At 39.1% G+C, this 21,801-nt stretch overlaps 1 long non-coding RNA gene across 1 annotated transcript in view; it reads right to left on the minus strand.

Moving 5' to 3' along the window:
• The window catches only part of LOC126957269 (uncharacterized), a 38,412-nt gene extending 17,139 nt beyond the window's left edge, over positions 1-21,273 (minus strand). The window contains exons 1-3 of the long non-coding RNA XR_007726707.1: positions 21,103-21,273; positions 15,728-15,873; positions 6,096-6,300 (exon numbers count right to left, since the gene is read on the minus strand). This is a non-coding gene — a long non-coding RNA (uncharacterized LOC126957269). The remainder of the gene's footprint in view (positions 1-6,095; positions 6,301-15,727; positions 15,874-21,102) is intronic.
• Positions 21,274-21,801: the final 528 nt, after the last annotated feature.

Below are 21,801 nucleotides of genomic sequence, written 5' to 3' on the forward strand. Positions count from 1 at the left end.
AGCAATAAAAGTAATACTTAAAAAATGTAAATTACTTAATGTCACTCCTTGCTTGAAACTCTCCACTGACTCCCCTTTCTACTCAAAATAAGACCCAAATGCCTTACTATGCCCTGCAAGGTCCTACTTGATCTGTCCCTACAATCCTCTTTGATAATGTTCAATATTATTCCATCACTCCCATTAAGTTTCTGCATACTGTCTTTCTTTGGGTTTGTAAAACATGTCAAGCTCCTTTCCACCCAGTGGCCATGGCATTTGGCATTCCTTTTGTGCACAAAACTTTCTCAGTCTCCATATCATTGCTGCTGTCTAGTTCCTGTCAATCTACCATTGTCTGCATTGAGAGACCTTCCTAGGGCATCCACTCCAAAGCTACTTCTACTGAACCCTAGTCAATCTCTATTAAATTGTCCTAATTTATTTTCTCCATAGCTTTTATTACTCTCTCAAGTTATCTTGTTTACTTATATAAATATAAATCTTTACCCTCATAAGTGCCTAAGGTGCCCAGTCAATCTTGATTATTCAGAAGGATGAATGCATCTCTATTGCAGGTGATAATTTAATCTTTCCATGAACATAGGTATCCATTTGTACCACATATGTTTTTTTCTGCTGAAGTCTGTTGAATCTTTCCTGAACCCTCTTAGATAGGAGTTAAATCATCCTCCTCTTTCTTGCATGTTCATGCACATTTGATCCACGGACATTACTCAAATATTACCTGCCTCAACAAACTCAAGGACTGCAGGCTACTAAATGCTCCATTAACCACTATCAAAGCAACTAGCCAACCCATCTTTCACTTCCTTATTATATACTCCAGGAGGAAAAGGCTCAGGTTTACTGTGTACCAAACTAAAGAACAATCGTATTAAACTTTTAGTAGTTCTTCCTCAAACACCTTTCCTTAACTTGAGATGAAGATGGAAGCAGCCCCACCTGTCCCATCCTTAGAAGAGGGGATCACACTCAGAGAAGCCCAAATGCTCTCTCCAAAAATCTTCTTCTGTCTTCAAATGCTGACATTTAGTTGTGCTCATTGCACGTAAGGAATTTGGAGATGTAGAAATAGATTTCAATACCATTTTTGAAATGTTTATATTATGGTCTCACATTTCACTTTAGAACATGGCATTTATATCATGATGCTTCAGCCAAAACTTCCATTTCAACATTACTTAGTAATTATCAATATCTATAAGCGCATTCAAGATGTTTAGCAACCAATATGGCACAGGCACCTGCAAATAACAAGGGGAACTGACTGAAAACTGGTACAACTATGCTATTTATATCTAAGTAACATTAGCCCTCTCTGCCTCCTACCACTAGAATCTACACCCTGTGAAAGCAAGGAATCCATCTGTTTTGTTCACCACTGTGTATTATTTGAATCAAAAAGAATACCTGGTATAGATTACCTGTTCAGAAAATATCAGTTAAATGAATTGAATTAACTTTTACTATGTGCCAGAGAACACTGATAAAACATTTATATTAAAATACATTCCTCAAACATACTTACTGTTCTTTTTTAGATAAAAAGACTGAAGTTCACAGCAGTAAAATGGCTTTTTCAAGGTCATGCATGTGAAAATGTCTGAGCTGGAATCCAGATCTAGACAGTTTGACTCCAGAATACTTAACTCATTCTATTAGACTGTCTTTCAGTTGCAAGTCTAATAGGTGCAGTGTACTGCCAGCCCTCCATGGCTAAAACTGAGCCTGGTACTTCTTCTTAGATTCTAACCAAAAAAACTAATAATAAAAACAGCACAGATAACTACAATACAATGTGTAATTTATGTGCTGTAAGACTTTAGGAGAAGGCAGGATCAAACTTCATTGGGTAGGTTGCCTTTCAAAAAATGTTCTTAAAGTTGGTCTCTTCTCAGACTACTCTGAAAAGAAGCATTCAATAGTTTTAGATGGGCAGTAAAATATTCTAGTAGAATGAAATGGTAAGGTTGTGGTACAAACAGAAAGAAGAGAATTAAGAGAAATTATGAAGCCAAATCTATCAAAGTTAGTAACTTACCAGATACTAAAGATGAGGAGAAAGACTCTTGAGGTAAGGATTTAAGAGCTCCAAATTAAAAACAGGGAGGCAAAGGAAATGTTACCATTAAGAGAAATACAAGTCTAACAGTAATTTGGAACAGAAGCTGAAGGGAATATAACAAGAGTTCTTAAAACCAGAAACATAAATAAAAGGACTAGCTTGAATCCTTGGAGGTCCACCCCAGGTAGTGAGGTTCAAAAATTTGTAATGAATCCAAAGAGCATTTTTCAAGAGCTCTAGCTTTGATTCCAGAAAATGGACAAATTGGTTAATTAAACTATCTCTTTCCACAGAAAGATTTAAGAGATGATACTTGGGCCAACATGGTCTTTGTGGTTCCTAATAGGTTTTTATTATTTCGGGGACCTTCATTACAATGCTTGGCAGATATACAGAGATTATGTTTGTCTTTCTAGAGTCTTGTTTCCCAAAGGTTACACACAGTCTTGCCTTTTATGTGTGACTACAGGAAACTCTGTATATGTGACTATAGGAGGGCTTTGAGAATTGTCCATCCTGCCTTTGAACAACATGGAATAGACAGAGTGAGAGATGCCAGTAGTAAGGTATATAGACAGCATCTCCTTCTTCACACATACATCATTATCCAGGACCATTCACAACTGAGATTACAGTTTAAAAATCACCAGAGATATGTGAACTTTTATATATTTATCCATAGGTCATTCACATCTGTATCTATTTTTCCCTAAATGATGCCCTAAAATACCAAATGAGAATTTATTCCTGAAAGTGCTTGATTAATGTGAATATGACAAATCAGAAAAAGGTCTCTGTATCACCAAAGGAATGCTGAAATGATTAATATTGCTCGAACGTGTTTCAGGATTCACTTCAGGATCTCTAGTCCCAGAAATAAAATGGTGTGTGTGGTGATGCGTTGCAGATCAAAGTTTGACTGTTTGGATATGAGTAGCTATCCTTCCCCAATTTAAGAGCAATCTCAGCGTGTTTGAAGCTTATTTGAATGATGACAGTAGAAAATGTGGGCATTTTCATGTGATTCTTATCCTGTTCTTGGCAATCAGCAACCATTTGTCCAGTGTCTCAAGTCATGTCCATAGAAACAAGAATAGAGAGGGTAAAAGTTGAATCCAAGGTTAAACCCTATGTTACTTCTGCCATATCAAAAAGTTAGAGTTAAGAAAGCAAAACTAGCAACCAGAAAATACAAGTTCTAGTTCAATATTGGCAAAGTAAAAATATTTTTCACTTTTCTTACTTCCCAAGGTAGTTCTTGGAATAAAAAGGTTATAGTGGCTGTAACACTTTGCAATAAGCAAAATTATTTCGTCTACTCATTTGTTCTTTTCATTTATTAATTTAACAAATATTTACTAAGTATGACAATCTCCCTCTTATCCTCGCAGCATACATTCAAAGACTCGCCATGGATACCGGAAACTTCCAAGACCTTCATGAACCCTGTATATACTATTTTTTTTAATCAAATAACTGAAACAGCTACTAAATGACTGATAGGCTGGTAGTGTATACAGGGTGGATCCTCTGGATGAAGAGATGGCTCTTGTCCTCAACAGGACAGAGACAGATGACATGAGATTTCATCACGCTGCTCAGAACAGAGTACAATTTAAAAATATGCATTCTTTCTGGAATGTTCTATTTAATGTTTTCATAACATAGTTGACCACGTGTAAGTGAAACTGTGATACACAAAACCATGGATAAGGGGGAACCACCTTCATTTGTGCAAGGTACTGTACTTAATCTCTAGGTAAACATTAGTGAGAAAAACAGAAATTGTCTTTGCTCTTTTGGGTCTTCCTTAATAACTAGTGGCATATTTATGTCAGATATTAGTATTAATATTATGCCATGCACAGGCTATATTCTAATGTAAGAATCATGCATATACATATGAAATACACATATGCATAAATATTTCTAATTCTGCTCAGGGGTTGTTCACTTAGAAGGTAGGATTGAAGTCAAGTAGGCCTATGCTTGTAAGCAGGCTCTATCACTTACTAGAATGTGACCTGGAAAATGTACTCAATTTATATTATGCTTTGGAGTCTTTCTATGTACAATGAGGGGAAAAATAATTGCTTAATCTTAGGGTTGCTAGAATTTAATGAAATTAAATTTATGAAGCACTCATTTGACATACATAGGGTCCTCTATAAATTATGACTTAAAATTATATTTGGTTGAAATAAGCCAGTCACAAAAAGACAACTACTGTATGATTCCATTTAGATGAGGTACTTAGAGTAGTCAAAAATCATAGAGACAGAAAGTAGAATGGTGGTTGTCAGGGGTTGGGTTGAAAAAGAGAAAGGGGAGATTTAATTTAATTTGGAAAGAATTTTAGTTTTACAAGATGAAGAGTTATAGAAATGGATAGTGGGTGATGGTTAAGCAATATTATGAATGTATCCAGTACCACTGAAATGTATACATACTTAAAAATGGAGAATATGGTAAATTTTATATTACGTGTGTTTTACCACATTAAAAAAAAAAATAGAACAAAATTGACTCGCAATGGTTCACTTCCGTCACATAGCGATGGAGGAATGGACTGTCTCCCCTCCTAGCTCTCAGCTGAAGCTTATAACTGAGGGCTACTTTTGAGTGTTTCTAAATAATGCACGTGACTACAGGCAGGCCCAGGCCTAGGTAGAGATGCTAGTTCAGCCTGCCTGATTTCAGTTCATAGTTCATTCCCACGCAGGATTTTCAGGTCCTGGTGCTCCCATAATAACCCAAAGTTGGCGAAGGTACATCCGCTCAAAGCTCCCCTGCTAGCTTAAGGGGGGTACGAGACCCCTGCAGCAGCTGGAAGTGGAGCCAAGTGAGTCAAATATCACCTTAGGGAACAGCTCAGGGACACTGATTCTTCACTTCCACTGGGAGGGGTTTGCCTTCTTCAGGCCATTCCCCAGGAACCGAATGGGAAACGGTCGGCCGGCGCCTCTCTCTCCACCCGAGGCGGGCAGTGGAAGGAACACCTGCGCTGCCCGGAGCCTGGCAGCCTGCCCGCCCCGCTGCTGCGGGCCCTTGTGCTGCAGGTGACAAGTGTGCACACCCCGCCCCGCTCGGAGGGCCAATTAAGAAAGCCTCTGGGTATAGTGCGGGAAGAATCGCTGAGGTAAACCTGCAAGAGTGTCAGGGGCTACTTCTACAGAGTCTCGCCGCGCATGCAGCGCTGTCAGCTCCTGCCACTTGAAAGCAATTGAAGCAGGCACTGCATTAATATGTATTACTCCTCCTTTAAACAGCATTTGATCTGAGGGTGTGAAATGCCACGCACGGAAGCTTCCCCATGAGCCTGCTCTCCTGCGTCCTACTTCTCTCAGTGACATCCGCTACCAAAAACCTGGAGGCTGGAATTTCCAGTTAATTAGCAGAAGACTGAGCTGCCACAGTGCTGCTTTTGCAATGCTCTTTTCTCCTCAGTCTATCTATTTGGAGTTCTTTTCTGCTGGATCACATCAAAGATGCTACCCTAAAGTGCTAAGGGCTGTGTGTTAGTTTCTTAGGGCTGCTAGAACAGACTACCACTACATGGGTGGCTTAAAACAACAACAGAAATTTATTCTCCAGCTGTTCCAGAGGCCAGAAGTCTAAAATCAGGTGTCTGCCAGGTTGGTTCCTTCTGGGGGATCTGAATGAGAATGTATTCTGTGCTGCTCTCCTGGGTTCTGGTGGTTGCCAGCAATCCTCAGGTTCCTTGGCTTGCAGCAGCTGAACTCCAGTCTGCCTCTGTCTGTACCTGAGTTTCTTCCCTATGTATCTTCTATGTGTATCTGTCTTCAAGTCTCTCTCTCCTTATTAAGACACCAGTCATTGGACTTAGGGTCCACCCTAATTCAGTATGACTACCTCTGACATTTATTACATTTGCAAAGGCCTTATTTCCAAATAAACTCACGTTCACAGGTACTGGGAGTTAGGACTTCAACCTATCTTATGGGCAGAGACAATTCAATCCACAACAGGGTAGAAGAAAAGAGAACTAACCAGAATTCTGTTCTACCTTTAGAGCAGTTTCTTCAAAAAGTCTCCTGGTCTTCCATGTAGTGAGTACATGGTAGAGCTAGAATCAGAATTCAGGTGGCAGCTGCTTACTCTGTTACCAGAGAAAGTGACAGGAAAATGGTGCAGTCAATTCTCATTATTCATGGTAGTTGTTCTAAAATATTGTCTTGAATACAGAAGTAGTAGATATTAAACCACTGCTCCTAGGGGAAAAACAGGATTAGGTTTCTGTAAGCCTCTGGTCACAACATTTTTGTCAACTGATCAATACATAACCTTGTTTTATATGTGTCTGTTTATAGACATCTTATTTCATATATATTGTTGATTCTTTAACATTGAACTCACAGCAAACACTATACCTCGAGCCTGAACAAAGCTTACCTAACACACACATTTTCTCCTTAAAACAGTGAAATCACCAGCGAAATGCTCAAAAAATGTGAAAAATGTAGCACTAAATAGATCCCCAAAGGACACTTGTTTAAAGCTAAAACAAGAAGGCAAAGCATTGCCTTGTGAAACCTCAGCTGGGAATATGCCTGTTAGGCAGCTCAAGTTTCATGCCATTCAGAACACATCTGAGTGTGACCATAAAAGCAGCATGACTATTTGTTTTAGGATTACAAATATATTACAGTGAGTGTGCAAATTCACAAACATAGAATCTGTGAATAATGAGGACTAACTATAAAGTGTATATTGCAGCCATTCTCAACAGGTTTCATGAACAGGCACCATGCTGGGTACTGATGATATAAGAATGAATGATAGAGAGTTAGGTCTCCATATGGAAGGAGCTTAGTAAGGAAGATAGACATTAAACATATAGTAAAAATGTATATTCAATATTTACCAGTGTATGACTAAATGCTGAGTCCCTATCATACAGTAGGGATTTAAAAGTATGTTTCAATGTAGGTGTCATGGAGCATCTCCTTGGAAAAATAATGTTTAAGCTCATACCTGAGAATGAGTTAACCCTATAGTTTAATGAGGTGAGTGGTTTTCTCAGCAGAAGAACTAATGTTTATGAAGTTCCAGGTGCTAGAGAGAACAAAGTGAATTAAAAGCATGGAAAGTTTAGTGGGATTGCCATGAATTGTTCAAAGAGGAGAACAGTTCAAAATGGGCCATGAGAAACACAAAATAAAAAAATGTCAATGTCAGCAACATTAAGAAGTTTGGCACTAAAAGCATCTACTCTAAAATGGAATGTAAGATCATTGGCTTCAAAATCCAGCTGCTACAGAGAAAAGTAGTTTGATATAAGACAGCAATACTTTTATGGATACTAAAGTCCCCAAGACCCTTCCAGGGGGACCATGAGATCAAAACTGTATTCATAATAATAAGACGTGACTTGCCTTTTTCACTAGGTGGACATTTGTAGTGAGGAGGCAAAATCAACAGTGGATAAAACTGCTGGTTTCATTGTATGAATCAAGAAAGTGGCACTGGCAGCTCCCAGCAAGATCAATGCAGAAGGCAGGTGATTTCTGCATTTCCAACTGAGATACCCAGCTCGTCTCATTGGGACTGGTTAGACAGTGGGTGCAGCCCACAGAGCGGGAGCCAAAGCAGGGTGGGGCATCACCTCACCCAGGAAGCACAAGGGGTCAGGGAACTCCCTCCTCTAGCCAAGGGAAGTCATGAGAGACTGTGCCATGAGGAATAGTGCATTCCAGCCCAGACACTATGCTTTACCCATGGTCTTTGCAATCTGCAGACCAGGAGATTCCCTCAGATTGACTACACCAGGAGGGTCCTGGGTTTCAAGCACAAAACTGGGTGCCTATTTGGGCAGACACTGAGCTAACTCCTGGAGTTTCCTTTCATGCCCCAGTGGTGCTTGGAACACCATTGAGACAGAACCTTTCACTCCCTGGAAAGGTGACTGAAGTCAGGGAGCCAAGTGGTCTAGCTCAGCAGATCCCACCCCTACAGAGCACAGCAAACTAATATCTTGAAATTCTCCCTGCCAGCACAGCTGATAGATAAAACTCACATCTCCCCAGAAAAAGTACCTAGGAGAAGGGGTGGCTATGGCTACAGCTTCAGCCAACTTAAACGTTCCTGTCTGTCAGCTCTAAAGAGAGCAGGGGATCTTCCAGTAAAGTGCTCAAGCTCTGCTAAGGGACATACTGCCTCCTCAAGTGGGTCCCTGACCCCCATGCCTCCTAACGGAGAGATACCTCCCACCAGGGGTCAACAGACACCTCATACAGGTGAGCTCTGGCTGGGATCTGGTGGGTTCCCCTATGGGACAAAGCTTCCAGAGGAAGGAGCAGGCAGCAATCTTTGCTGTTCTGCAGCCTCCACTGGTGATACCCCAGCAAACAGGGTTTGGAGTGGACCTCCAGTAACTCCAGCAGACCTGCAGCAGAGGGCCTGTTAGAAGGAAAAATAAAAAACAGAAAGGAATAGCATCAACATCAACAAAAAGGATGTCAACACAAAAAACCCATCTGAAGGTCACCAAATTCAAAGACCAAATGTAGATAAATACATGAAAATGAGGAAAAACAAGCACAAAAAGGCTAAAAATTCCAAAAATCAGAACACCTCTTCTCCTCCAAAGGATCACAACTCCTCACCAGCAAAGGTACAAAACTGGACAGAGAATGAGTTTGACAAATTGACAGAAGTAGGCTTCAGAAGATGGGTTATAACAAACTCCTCTGAGCTAAAGAAGCATGTTCTAACCCAATGCAAGGAAGCTAAGAACTCTGAAAAAATATTAGAGGAATTTCTAATTAGAATAACCAGTTTAGAGAAGCACATAAATGACCGGAAGGAGCTGAAAAACTCAGCACGAGAACTTTGTGAAACATGCACAAGTACCAATAGCATAATTGATCAAGCGGAAGAAAAGATATCAGAGATTAAAGATCAACTTAATTAAATGAGGTGTGAAGACAAGAGAAAAAAGATGAAAAGGAAAAACAAGGCCTCCAAGAAATACAGGACTATGTGAAAAGACCAAACCTACGTTTGATTGGTGTACTGAAAGTGACAGGGAGAATGGAGCCAAGTTGGAAAACGCACTTCAGAATATTATCCAGGAGAACTTCCCCAACCTAGCAAGAATACAGAGAACACCACAAAGATACTCCTCAAGAAGAGCAACCCAAAGACACGTAATCATCAGATTCGGCAAGGTTGAAATGAAGGAAAAAATGTTAAGGGCAGCCAGAGAGAAAGGTTGGGTTACCCACAAAAGGAAGTCCATCAGACTAACAGAGGATTTCTCTGCAGAAACCCTACAAGCCAGAAGAGACTGGGGGCAATATTCAACATTCTTAAAGAAAATAATTTTCAACCCAGAATTTCATGTCCGGCCAAACTAAGTTTCATAATTGAAGGAGAAATAAAATCCTTTACAGACAAGCAAATGCTGAGAGATTGTTTCACCACCAAGCCTACCTTACAAGAGCTCCTGAAGGAAGCACTTAATAAAGAAAGGGAAAACTGGTACCAGCCTCTGCAAAAACATAGCAAATTGTAAAGGCCATCAACACTATGAAGAAACTGCATCAACTAATGGGCAAAATAACCAGCTAGCATCATAATGACAGGATTAAATTCACATATAACAATATTACTTTAAATGTAAATGGGCTTAATGCCCCAATTAAAAGACACAGACTGGCAAATTGGATAAAGAGTCAAGACCCATCAGTGTGCTGCATTCAGGAGACCCATCTCATATGCAAAGATACACACAGGCTCAAAATAAAGGGATGGAGGAATATTTACCAAGCAAACAGAAAGCAAAAAAAAGTCAAGGGTTGCAATCCTAGTCTCTGATAAAACAGACTTTAAACGAACAAAGGCGAAAAAAAAAGACAAAGAAGGGCATTACATAAAGGAAAAAGGATCAATGAAACAAGAAGAGCAAACTATACTAAATATATATGCACTCAATACAGGAGAACCCAGATTCATAAAGCAAGTTCTTAGAGACCTACAAAGAGACTCAGACTCCCACACAATAATAGTGGGAGACTTTAACACTCCACTGTCAACATTAGACAGATCAACGAGACAGAAAATTAGCAAGGATATTCAGGACTTGAACTCAACTCTGGGCCAAGCAGACCTAATAGACATCTATAGAACTCTCCACCACAAGTCAAGAGAATATACATTTTTCTCAGCACCACATCACACTTATTCTAAAACTGACCACATAATTGAAAGTAAAACACTCCTCACCAAATACAAAAGAATGGAGGTCATAAGAAACAGTCTCTCAGACCACTGCCCAATCAAATTAGAACTCAGGATTAAGAAACTCACTCAAGCACTTTGGGAGGACAAGGTGGGTCCTCCCAAAGGACTTGAGGCCAGGAGTTCAAGACAAGCCTGGCTAACATGGTGAAAACCCGTCTCTAGTAAAAATACAATAATTAGCCAGGCATGGTGGTGGGCACTTGTAATCCCAGCTACTCAGGAGGCTGAGGCAGGAGAATCACTTGAACCTGGCAGGCAGAGGTTGCAGTGAGCAGAGATTGCACCATTATACTCCAGCCTGGGTGACAAGAGCAAAACTTCGTCTCAAACCAAAAAAAAAAAAAAAAAAAAAAAACAAGAAACTCACTCAAAACTACACAACTACGTGAAAACTGAACAACCTGCTCCTGAATGACTATGGGGGAAATAACAAAATTAAGGTGGAAACAAATAAGTTCTTTGAAATCAATGAGAACAAAGACACAATGTACAGGAATCTCTGGGACACAGCTAAAGCAGTGTTTAGAGGGAAATTTACAGCACTAAATGCCCATAGGAGAAAGCAGGAAAGATCTAAAATTGACCCCGCTACACAATTAAAAGATCTAGAGAAGCAAGAGCAAACAAATTCAAAAGTAGCAGAAGACAAGAAATAACTAAGATCAGAGCAGAACTGAAGGAGATAGAGACATGAAAAAACCCTTAAAAAAATCAATGAATCCAAAAGCTGGTTTTTTGAAAAGGTGAACAAAATAGATAGACCGCTAGCCAGACTAATGAAGAAGAAAAGAGAGAAGAATCAAATAGACACAATAAAAAATGATAAAGGAGAGATCACCACTGATCCAACAGAAATACAAACTATCATCAGAGAATACTATAAACACCTCTATGCAAATAAACTAGAAAACCTAGAAGAAATGGATAAATTCCTAGACACATACACCCTCCCGAGACTAAATGAGGAAGAAGTCGAATTCCTGAATAGACCAATAACAAGTCTGAAATTGAGGCCGTAATTAATCCCAGGACCAGATAGATTCACAGCCAAATTCTACAAGAGGCACAAAGAGGAACTGGCACTGTTCCTTCTAAAACTATTCCAAACAATAGAAAAAGAGGGAATCCTCCCTCATTCATTTTATGAGACCAGCATCATCCTGATACCAAAACCTGGCAGAGACACAACAAAAATAAGAAAACTTCAGGCCAATATCCCTGATGAATATCAATGCAAAAATCCTCAATAAAATACTGGCAAACCGAATCCAGCAGCACATTGAAAAGCTTATCCACCAGGATCAAGTTGGTTTCATCCCTGGGATGCAAGGCTGGTTCAACATTCGCAAATCAATAAACATAATCCATCACATAAACAAAACCAATGACAGGCACCACATGATTATCTCAACAGATGCAGAAAGGACCTTTGATAAAATTCAACACCCCTTCGTGCTAAAAACCCTCAATAAACTAGATATTGATGGAACATATCTCAAAATAATAAGAGCTATTTATGACAAACCCACAGCCAATATCATACTGAATGGGCAAAAGCTGGAAGCATTCCCTTTGAAAACCGGCACAAGACAAGGATGCCCTCTCTCACCACTCCTATTCAACATAGTATTAGAAGTTCGGGCCAGGGCAATCAGGCAAGAGAAAGAAATAAAGAGTATTCAAATAGAAAGAGAGGAAGTCAAATTGTCTTTGATTGCAGATGACATAATGTATACTTAGAAAACCCCATTGTCTCAGCCCCAAAACTCCTTAAGCTGATAAGCAACTTCAGCAAAGTCTCAGGATACAAAATCAATGTGCAAAAATCATGAGCATTTTTATACACCAATAACAGACAAACAGAGAGCCAAATCATGAGTGAATTCCCATTCACAATTGCTACAAAGAGAATAAAATACTTACGAATACAATTTATAAGAGATGTGAAGGATCACTTCAAGGAGAACTACAAACCACTGCTCAAGGAAGTAAGAGAGAGTACAAACAAATGGAAAAGCATTCCATTCTCATGGATAGGAGGAATCAGTATCATCAAAATGGCCATAGTGCCCAAAATAATTTATAGATTTAATGCTCTCCCCATCAAGCTACCATTGACTTTCTTCACAGAATTAGAAAAAAATTACTTTAAATTTCATATGGAACTAAAAAAGAGCCCGTATAGCCAAGACAATCCTAAGCAAAAAGAACAATGCTGGAGGCATCGCACTACCTGACTTCAAACTATACTACAAGGATACAGTAACCAAAACAGCATTATACTAGCACCAAAAGAGAAATACAGACCAATGGAACAGAACAGAGGCCTCAGAAATAACACCACACATCTTCAACCATCTGATCTTTGACAAACCTAACAAAAACAAGAAATTGGGAAAGGATTCCCTATTTAATAAATGATGTTAGGAAAATTGGCTAGCCATATGTAGAAAACTGAAACTGAACCCCTTCCTTACATCTTATACAAAAATTACCTGGAGATGAATTAAAGATTTAAACATAAGACATAAAATCATAAAAACCCTAGAAGAAAACCTAGGCAATACCATTAATAACATAGGCATGGGCAAAGACTTAATGACTAAAACACCAAAAGCAATGGCAACAAATGCCAAAATTGACAAATAGGATCTAATTAAACTAAAGAGCTTCTGCAGAGCAAAAGAAGCTATCATCAGAGTGAAGAGGCAACCTACAGAATGGGAGAAGATTTTTGCAATCTATCTGTCTGACAAAGCGCTAATATCCAGAATCTACAAGGAACTTAAACAAATTTACAAGAAAAAAACAAACAATCCCATCAAAAAGTGGTTGAACGATATGAACAGATACTTCTCAAAAGAAGACATTAATGCAGCCACCAAACATATGAAAAAAGTTCATCATCACTAGTCGTTAGAGAAACGCAAATCAAAACTAAAATGAGATACCATCTCACGCCAGTTAGAATGACAACAATTAAAAAGTCAGGAAAAAACAGATGCTAAAGAGGATGTGGAGACATAGGAAGGCTTTTACACTGTTGGTGGGAGTGTAAATTAGTTCAACCATGGTGAAAGACAGTATGGCAATTCCTCAAGGATCTAGAACCAGAAATACCATTTGACCCAGCAATTCCATTACTGGATATACACCCACAGGATTATAAATCATTCTACTATAAAGACATATGCACACGTATGTTTATTGCAGCACTCTTCACAATAGCAAAGACTTGGAACCAACCCAAATGCCCATCAATGATAGACTGGATAAAGAAAATGTGGCACATATATACCATGGAATACTATGCAGCCATAAAAATGGATGAGTTCATGTCCTCTGCAAGGACATGGATGAAGCTAGACAAAATCATTCTCAGCAAACTAACACAGTAACAGAAAAACAAACACTGCATGTTCTCACTTATAAGTAGGAGTTGAACAATAAGAACACATGGACATAGGGAAGGGATCATCACACACCGGGGCCTTTTGGGAGGTAGGAGACTAGGGGAGGGATAGCATTAGGAGAAATACCTAATATAGATGACAGGTTGATGGGTGCAGCAAACCTCCTTGGCACATGTGTACCTATGTAACACACCTGCATGCTCTGCACATGCATCCCAGAACATAAAGTATAATTTAAAAAGAAAAAAGAGAAAGTGGCTCCAAACTGCACTTGTAGTTATCCATTGTATTTTTCACTACTGTGCACTTGCATTTAAAAACAAACAATTTCACTAAATGGTATCATTGTCGAAGCAGTAATAAGTTAAATTTACTAAATATTGATCTTGAATATATGGCTTTTTAACATTTTGTGTGACAAAATGCTGAATTGAAATTTATGCAAGAGGCATGAAGTACCACTGCTGCATACCAATGGATGATGGCTGTCTTGAGGAGAAAGACTTGTGCGAGTGTTTGAGCTGCAAGCTAAAGCAACTGATTTTTGTGGGGGATATTGTATAAAATATAAATTCTGTTTGTTCAGACTTGGAAATTTGACATGAAGATATATTCTTGAGAATAATAAAGTGAGCCTATCACTTCAAAGAAACAACATTTGGTGTTAAAGATAACATTTGAATCGAAAAATGAGAATTTTGAAAACCTTGTAGCTGCAATCATAAACTTAACAGCTTCTCAATACACAAAGACTTTTCTGAAAATATTGGTGATACCACTAACAAATGTGATTTTTGATACTATATAATAAAATGTGATGAATAGAAAATCTTTGCAACTCAATGAATTAATATTTTCCAAATGAACAGAGCATAATGCCATAAAATAGTATATGGGGAAAATCTTCATTAAATATACATGATAAATTAATGTATTTTAAAGTAACAAAGTACAAAATGTTCATTAAAAAGGATGCACATTCAATATTACAACTGATATTTGAGAATCTATCGCTTGAGTTTTGGTGTAGTATCAACGAAAAATCGACAATTATCTGTAAAAGGTATTAAAATATACAACTATTTCAAACCACATATCTTTGTGAGTCAGCATTTTTTATATACGTCAACCAAAATATCAATTGCGACATGCAGAATGCAAAAGAAAAAATACAAAAACCTAGCTGTCTTCTATTAAGCCAAATATTAAAAAGAGATTTTAAGATGTAAAAAAAAAAACTGTTCTATTTTTTGTCTTGAAAAAATATGTTTTAATATAGTAATGTAAATACGTACTCTTTATATTATGATGTAATTTGTTTACTAATATTATTTTAAGTGAAATGACAGATCATATTTTTAAATTTTCTCAGTTTTAAATTTTAATACAGTAAATGTCTATAGAGACAAATTTTATCAGTAAAGTATCTTTGGGGTCCTCAGTAATTGAGATCCTGAGGCAAAACCATTTAAGAACCATTGATATAAGCACTAAGGGAAAGAATATAGACTTATAAAGTCAGGGCCTGGACTACTCCATTTCTCCTCCTACATCACTAGTAGCAGAGTAATCCTAGATAACTCACTGAACTCTCCAACACTAGGCTCTTCTTTTGTAAAATGTGGGTAAACATGGTAATAAATGCTCACAGGGTCACTGTAAGAACAAAACGTGCTCATGTATGTAGATGTACTTTGTGTCCTCCAAAAAGGACTGTACAAAAGTTATTCTCTTATTATTATTCATGACAATAACAATTTGTGCTAAAATTTGGTGGATGATGTCAATAATGATAACCTTCCAGTGATAAAAATAAAGTGTTTTTATGAATCAGGTAAATCGTACTGCCCAAACATTTTTATCTCATCCCACACACAGGCTCAGTTGTTTGATTTTTATTATGCTGTTAGAGTCTTTAGAAACCTCAGAAATTCTGGTTACAGATAAGACCAATTTGGAAAATGGTTTCCCAAATACTTACTTGGAAGCAAATGCAGATATTGCAGCAAAACTCAGGAAAAGATTCACACTGGTCTGGAAGTAATGAGTAATAGTGTGGGTGCATTGGCCATCCATGAGATCCAAATTAAAACACAAAGATGAGATACTCTGACCACTCACTTCCTGCTGGTAGGAGCACAGAATGTTAGCATCAGAAGCAATATTATTAGCAGCCTTCTTATTCAATGCCTCATCTAAAACAAGAATCTCTTCTATGAGCCTCCGACATGCTATCTCATCTCTACTTAAATATTTATAGTTGTTGGACACATGCCATATCACAAGGCAGTTCATTTCATATGTTACAATCTTTTTTTTCATTATGCACATCTAATTATACAAAAAGTGAATGATTTTCTTGCACTTCTAAGATGCCAGGTGCATCTGCTGCTGCTGTTGGACAGGGACCACACTTTGAGAACCACATACTTAGGGTCTAACCACAATTCCTCACACAGTTTACAGGGTAACATGTTCTGAGTTGCATGCAATGGACTTGCAACAGTGCTCGTTCAGTTTTGGGACTTGTCTGGGTGGTGAATTATGAATAAAGGCTTTGTTAATAGGAGAGCAGTGGTGTGAATAATCCACCACTGTGGATAATCCAAAAGCCATTTCAGCTTGGTTTTGGAAGGTGTTCAAGCTGGGTTTTAATTTTGCAGCAGCCCTGGATTTACCTTCATAAAAAGGTTTGCTGAGGCCAATGTTAAAATTGAGCGACTGTTTCCTGAATAAATACATGCTTTCCACAGTGGGGGAGGCAAGCCAGCCAGCCTAGCTTGCTGGCCATGGAGATAAACCTGGCAGTCATAATTCACAAAGCAGACAACCTCCCTGACGGAAAACTGGGAGCTGAGTCCACATAAGACACTACAAATCGTAGTTCCTAAGAATGTGTGGGAGAGTTGTGGAAACCCCACAGTTGCTCTTTGTATACATGCCTGTACTAATTAAATTCATGTAGTTTATGACACTTAAATTATATCCTTTGTACCCTCTGCCTAACCTCTCCAAAAAATCTGTGTGAGACTGTGTGTGTCTGTTTATGATTTGCTTTACAAAGGTCATAAAAGAAAGACGCTACCCAAAAGCTCACAAATCCCAGTGTTATGAGTGATAGGCATGTCAAGGCTTGTGGTTAAAAGTACTAATAATCTCTAAAAGTAGTTTCTAAGTGTTGATTTGTGAATGGACACTATCACAATAACCTGGGAATTTAAAAAATACGGATTCCTTCCCTTTCACTCTACTGCTAAAACTGTGTTAGTGGTTATGTGTATGTTTACTCTTCTGACAACCTTGTTTGTCCCCTTCCATTTTAGTGTCTCATCTATAACACAGAAAGAATCGGTTATGAATAACTTGAGGACATTTGGCAGAAAATTTATTTAACGGCTTTATAAATAAAATCTAATTCCCACAGAAATGTAACATAATCCCCAGAAGTGGAGAAAATGGTGATACCACCTATCAAATTTTGAGTGCTTCTTAGAGATTAGATGCTGTGTTAAATGCTGCACATGAGTTGCTTTCTTTAAGTAAAGCCTGTAAAGTAGGTCCTTTTCTTAGCCTCATTTTACAGGTAAGAAATCTGTGGCCCAAAGTCACATAGTCATGAAATGGCAGAACTAGGTTAAAAACCTCCTTTACTGGACTCAAAGTCCAGTGTTTTAACCTCTGTGCAATATTGCCCCCCAAGTGGACTTATGCTAATGACAGTTTCCATTTAAGAAAAATGCCTCAGGCTGGGCATGGTGGCTCATGCCTGTAATCCCAGCACTTTGGGAGGCCGAGGCAGGCGGATTACTTTAGGTCAGGAGTTTGAGACCAGCCTGATCAACATGGTGAAACCCTGTCTCTAATAAAAATAGAAAAAATTAGCTGGGTGTGGTGGCAGGTGCCTGTAATCCCAGCTACTCAGGAGGCTGAGGCAGGAGAATCACTTGAACCCAGGAGGTGAAGATTGCAGTGAGCCGAGATCACTGAAGTCCAGCCCAGGCATCTCAAAAAAAGAAAAAAAAAAGTCTCCTTGTAAATTAATTGGATGCCAAACACCTCTTATGTGCCATTTCGGGTGTTTTTGGCCTCATCAGTCTCTGGCCCTTGTCCCAGTCCCAGTTATCTCTGACCAACTGGACCCAACTTCCCATAAACACAGGCTGACAGCATCATAACCTGTGTACGCTCTGTGCACTACTCACCTGTGTCCTCGGTGCCCCGGGCTGCTGAGGTGACAGATGCTGCTGGGAACAATAAGGGAATTAATACCCTAAAGGACTGAAACTTTGAACCCATGGGAATCTGGGGAGACCAGATAAATGTCTTCCTTCTTTCATTGTACAAACTGCCCTGAGAACAAGTCCATGAACTTCTCTGAAGACAGCCTCCAAGACAGCACTATCAGCTCCACTTGATACCAAGTGATTGCTGTGTTGATAACATGTGTTCATACTGGCACATTAGTTCTCACTGCTTCCCTGCTGCACACCCCTTCTCCTTTAATCAGGCTTATTAGAATTACATTATCTTCTGAAAATAATACCTCATAAGCCTTTGCCTAGGCTCTGCTTTTTGGGAAACTCAGGCTAATATAATTTGGAACCTCCCAGCTCCAAGGTGTATGCAAGTGGTATTACTTTTAGCCCTTGTTATGTGGTGGGTGGGGGGATGGGGCAAAAAAGAATAAGGAAACAAGGAATTGAGAACTGTGTTTTGTCTCTTTCAAAACTCTGGTTAAAGCATTTTTCTGCTCTACGTGATTCAACACAAATATTGCCACAGCTTTGTAAACAAAGAGGGGCACAGTTACAAACAGGTAAATAATGAATGCCTTGCTTTTCTTTTCTTACAGAAGCTCTTATTCTTTGTCTGCCTCCAGGGCTGTGTAGAACTCTATCCTGAGAATCCAGTCTATTGAGGCCAGGCCTTTTTAAAGGCCCTTCCAGTGAAAGAAGAGAAGTGAGTCTCTCAATCCAACATCAGAAACTAAAATGAGCCTTTCAGACATCACTCCAGGTGGGATTAAAAAGCTATGGCTACTTCCCCAGAAATGAAGCTGTTTAGGGAAGGTGTGGCTCAGAGCCAGGGCTAGGAATGAGCAGGTGTGCCTCAGAAGACACATTTCCAGCACCTTCCCCAGACGAACAAAATTAACATGTGTTTCTTTTCTCCTCGATTCTAGGAAAACCTGCCCAATGGACCCAGAAAAAGCAGAAAAGATAAAGGAAAAGAAAATAGTTATTTCAGAAATCCTTAGAAAGCATGTATTTATGTATGTTGAATGAAATGAAAGGTGGAGCTGAAATATGTGTCTAAGTAACACAAGCTTCAAATATATTGCCCTGACATAAGTTTTCAGATGTGAAGGCACTAGATAATTGTGTTGTTTATTGCATGCTCTTTTGCTTAATGTATTTTGATAGGATATGTAAATTCAGTCGAGTTTCCCATAATCATAATGACCTAAATGCTGAACAATAGATCAGATAAATGAACAGTTTCCAATGTGGTCATGCCAGGGGTAGAATAATAATGTAACTGTGTGTTTATGTGTATGTGCATGTGCATATTTGTACGTGCATGTGTTCAAACTCAATACTTATTTTCTGAATGAATGTGTTATGGGCTTAAAAATGGATGATGGACTATCATTATATTAAGATTCAGAAAATACATATTAAGTTTGGACAATGTGGCAAGTCCTATGCTGGGATTACTTTAGAGTAATAAATAAACATGCATAAAACCTAATTCCAATATCCAATGAACTCAATAAATAAACATACATAAAATATAATCCCAACATTCAGTGAACTCACAGGCTACCAGGAGATTATGGTTATTAATATTGCTAGTATAATGGTTGCTAACATTTACTGAGTACTTACTGTGGTATTATATTTCTTTGGATATGTTATCTCATTTAATTCTTACAGTGGCCCAAGAAAGTAGATATAATTATTCTCATTTTACTGATGAATAAACAGACTCAGAACAGTTAAGAATCTTATCTAAAATTACATAGGTAGAAATAAGTTTTCTAGCTTCTTAACCTGGATTAAGTTTTTAACCTGGATTTGTCTGTCTATAGAGCTGACTCCACTATTCTATCTTACCTTTTAAAATTAACATTTGACTTCCATAATCATAGGTAAACAGGACAGTGACTCCTATTTTACAGTGAAGTCACATAGAGAAATGCAATGCCCCGTTTCTGTTCAGTTAATGAGGTAACTACTACTTGAACTTTTGCTGCCTTTGATTTTAAGTTTTGAGCACTTTCCCTCATACCAACACGCTCTCATGGAGGCCTGGACTATGTTTTCTATCTTCACTTCCAGTGCCTTTGACAGGGGATGGCGTCTTGGCCTTCCACTCAGGATTACCCAAGGCTTTATTGTGGAAACCTGTGGAGGTATAGAGATTTGGCTGACCAAGCATTGACCCTTCTCCTTAGAAAAAGTCACGTTTGAACATGCTCCTACCCCTCTGGCTACAGTTGATTAATCTCTGAGTCAGCAACCAACTCAAGACCTACTAAGTAGCTCTGTTCCCTAAATGTTTGTACGTTGGGCCAAAGAAAGAGTCTGGGCATTTTCTTTCTGGAGACTGAAGCCACAGAGATAGTAAACTCAGAAGCTATTGATACCATTCTGTTGCTCCTTAAGCAGAGAACAAGTCTGCAGTGAGAGAGAATGAACCTGACTTCACCAAAAAGGGAATTTCGAGAATCAGGAGGAAAGACTTGGTGGCATTTGAGGTCCTGTATCTATTTCTTCCTGCAGTGCAGTTGCTTATCTGCCTTTCTCGTGGTGTGCTTATTCAACCCTTCCTTGAATTATGTAAGTTAATAAATTCCCTTCTTGGACTGAGCTTAATTCTAGTTTTGTTTCTCTCAGATATAACCAAAAATACCTCGTTTTAATACAGGATCCAACAAGAAAGCAGACCAGAAAGCCACTTAAAAAACCACAAGTCGGCCAGGCATAGTGGCTTAAGCCTGTAATCCCAGCACTTTGGGAGGCTGAGACTGGCGATCACCTGAGGTCAGGGGTTGGAGACCAGCCTGGCCAACCTGGCGAAACCCCGTCTCTACTAAAAATACAAAAATTAAGCATGCATGATGACACATACCTATAATCCCATCTACTTGGGAGGCTGAGGCAGGAGAATCACTTGAACCCAGGAGGCGTAGCTTGCAGTAAGCAGAGATCTCACCAGTGCACTCCAGCCTGGGTGACAGAGTGAGACTCTGTCTCAAAAAACAAAACAAACAAAACACTCACATCAATTATCAAAGTATATAATTATTTTATGGAGATTCATTCTTGTGACCAAATTGGACCGCTCACTTACTATCTGACTCATGGGTCTCAGCCTCGTCCATCCGGCAGAGCCCACATGCTATGTCCATGTGAGTGCACACCATCTGGCAACCCCAGGACAGCACCGCCTGCTCCCACGCCAAGTTCTGCAGTCTGCATTTTCAGGGCCATCATTTTGGGCTGAGGAAAGACGTCTGCTTTGGCTCTGTAATGACAGGATACAGACCAGCTGCTGCCATTCCTGCCTGGCAACTTCCTGGAGGGGCTCAGATTTAAAATGCGGAATAAGAAGTTTTCTCTCCTATTCTTTCAGAATGACTAAAGCCTAAACAGGAGAGTCCTAAGCCTGTGGGCTGGAAATGAGGTTATCTTATGTTGGGTCCCCTAGATATAAGCCTGAGATAAAGGTCTGGGGGCACATGACTTATGGAGGGAGAGCTTTAATAGACAGCATCATAGATCTTCACAGGTTAGTCTCTTAGGTTGCCATTCCAGGCTCACTGACCATTAGAATAATTAAGCTCACCTTGCTCCTGATGCCAAGTGTTGCCTGTGGCTTCTAATAATCTGTTATCTTATTATATCAGCTGCTTCTAGGATCTCAGTTCTGTACCAGTGTCTCCTACTGTCAGCCCCACATGTGGAGTACAACCTCCACTGAGCTTCTCACCCATCCTGTGATGCAGGTACTATCCTTAGCAATACCTTTTTATCAACTTGGTAAATAGGT

The sequence above is a fragment of the Macaca thibetana genome, chromosome 6, assembly GCF_024542745.1.
Source record: "Macaca thibetana thibetana isolate TM-01 chromosome 6, ASM2454274v1, whole genome shotgun sequence".
NCBI lineage: Eukaryota > Metazoa > Chordata > Mammalia > Primates > Cercopithecidae > Macaca > Macaca thibetana.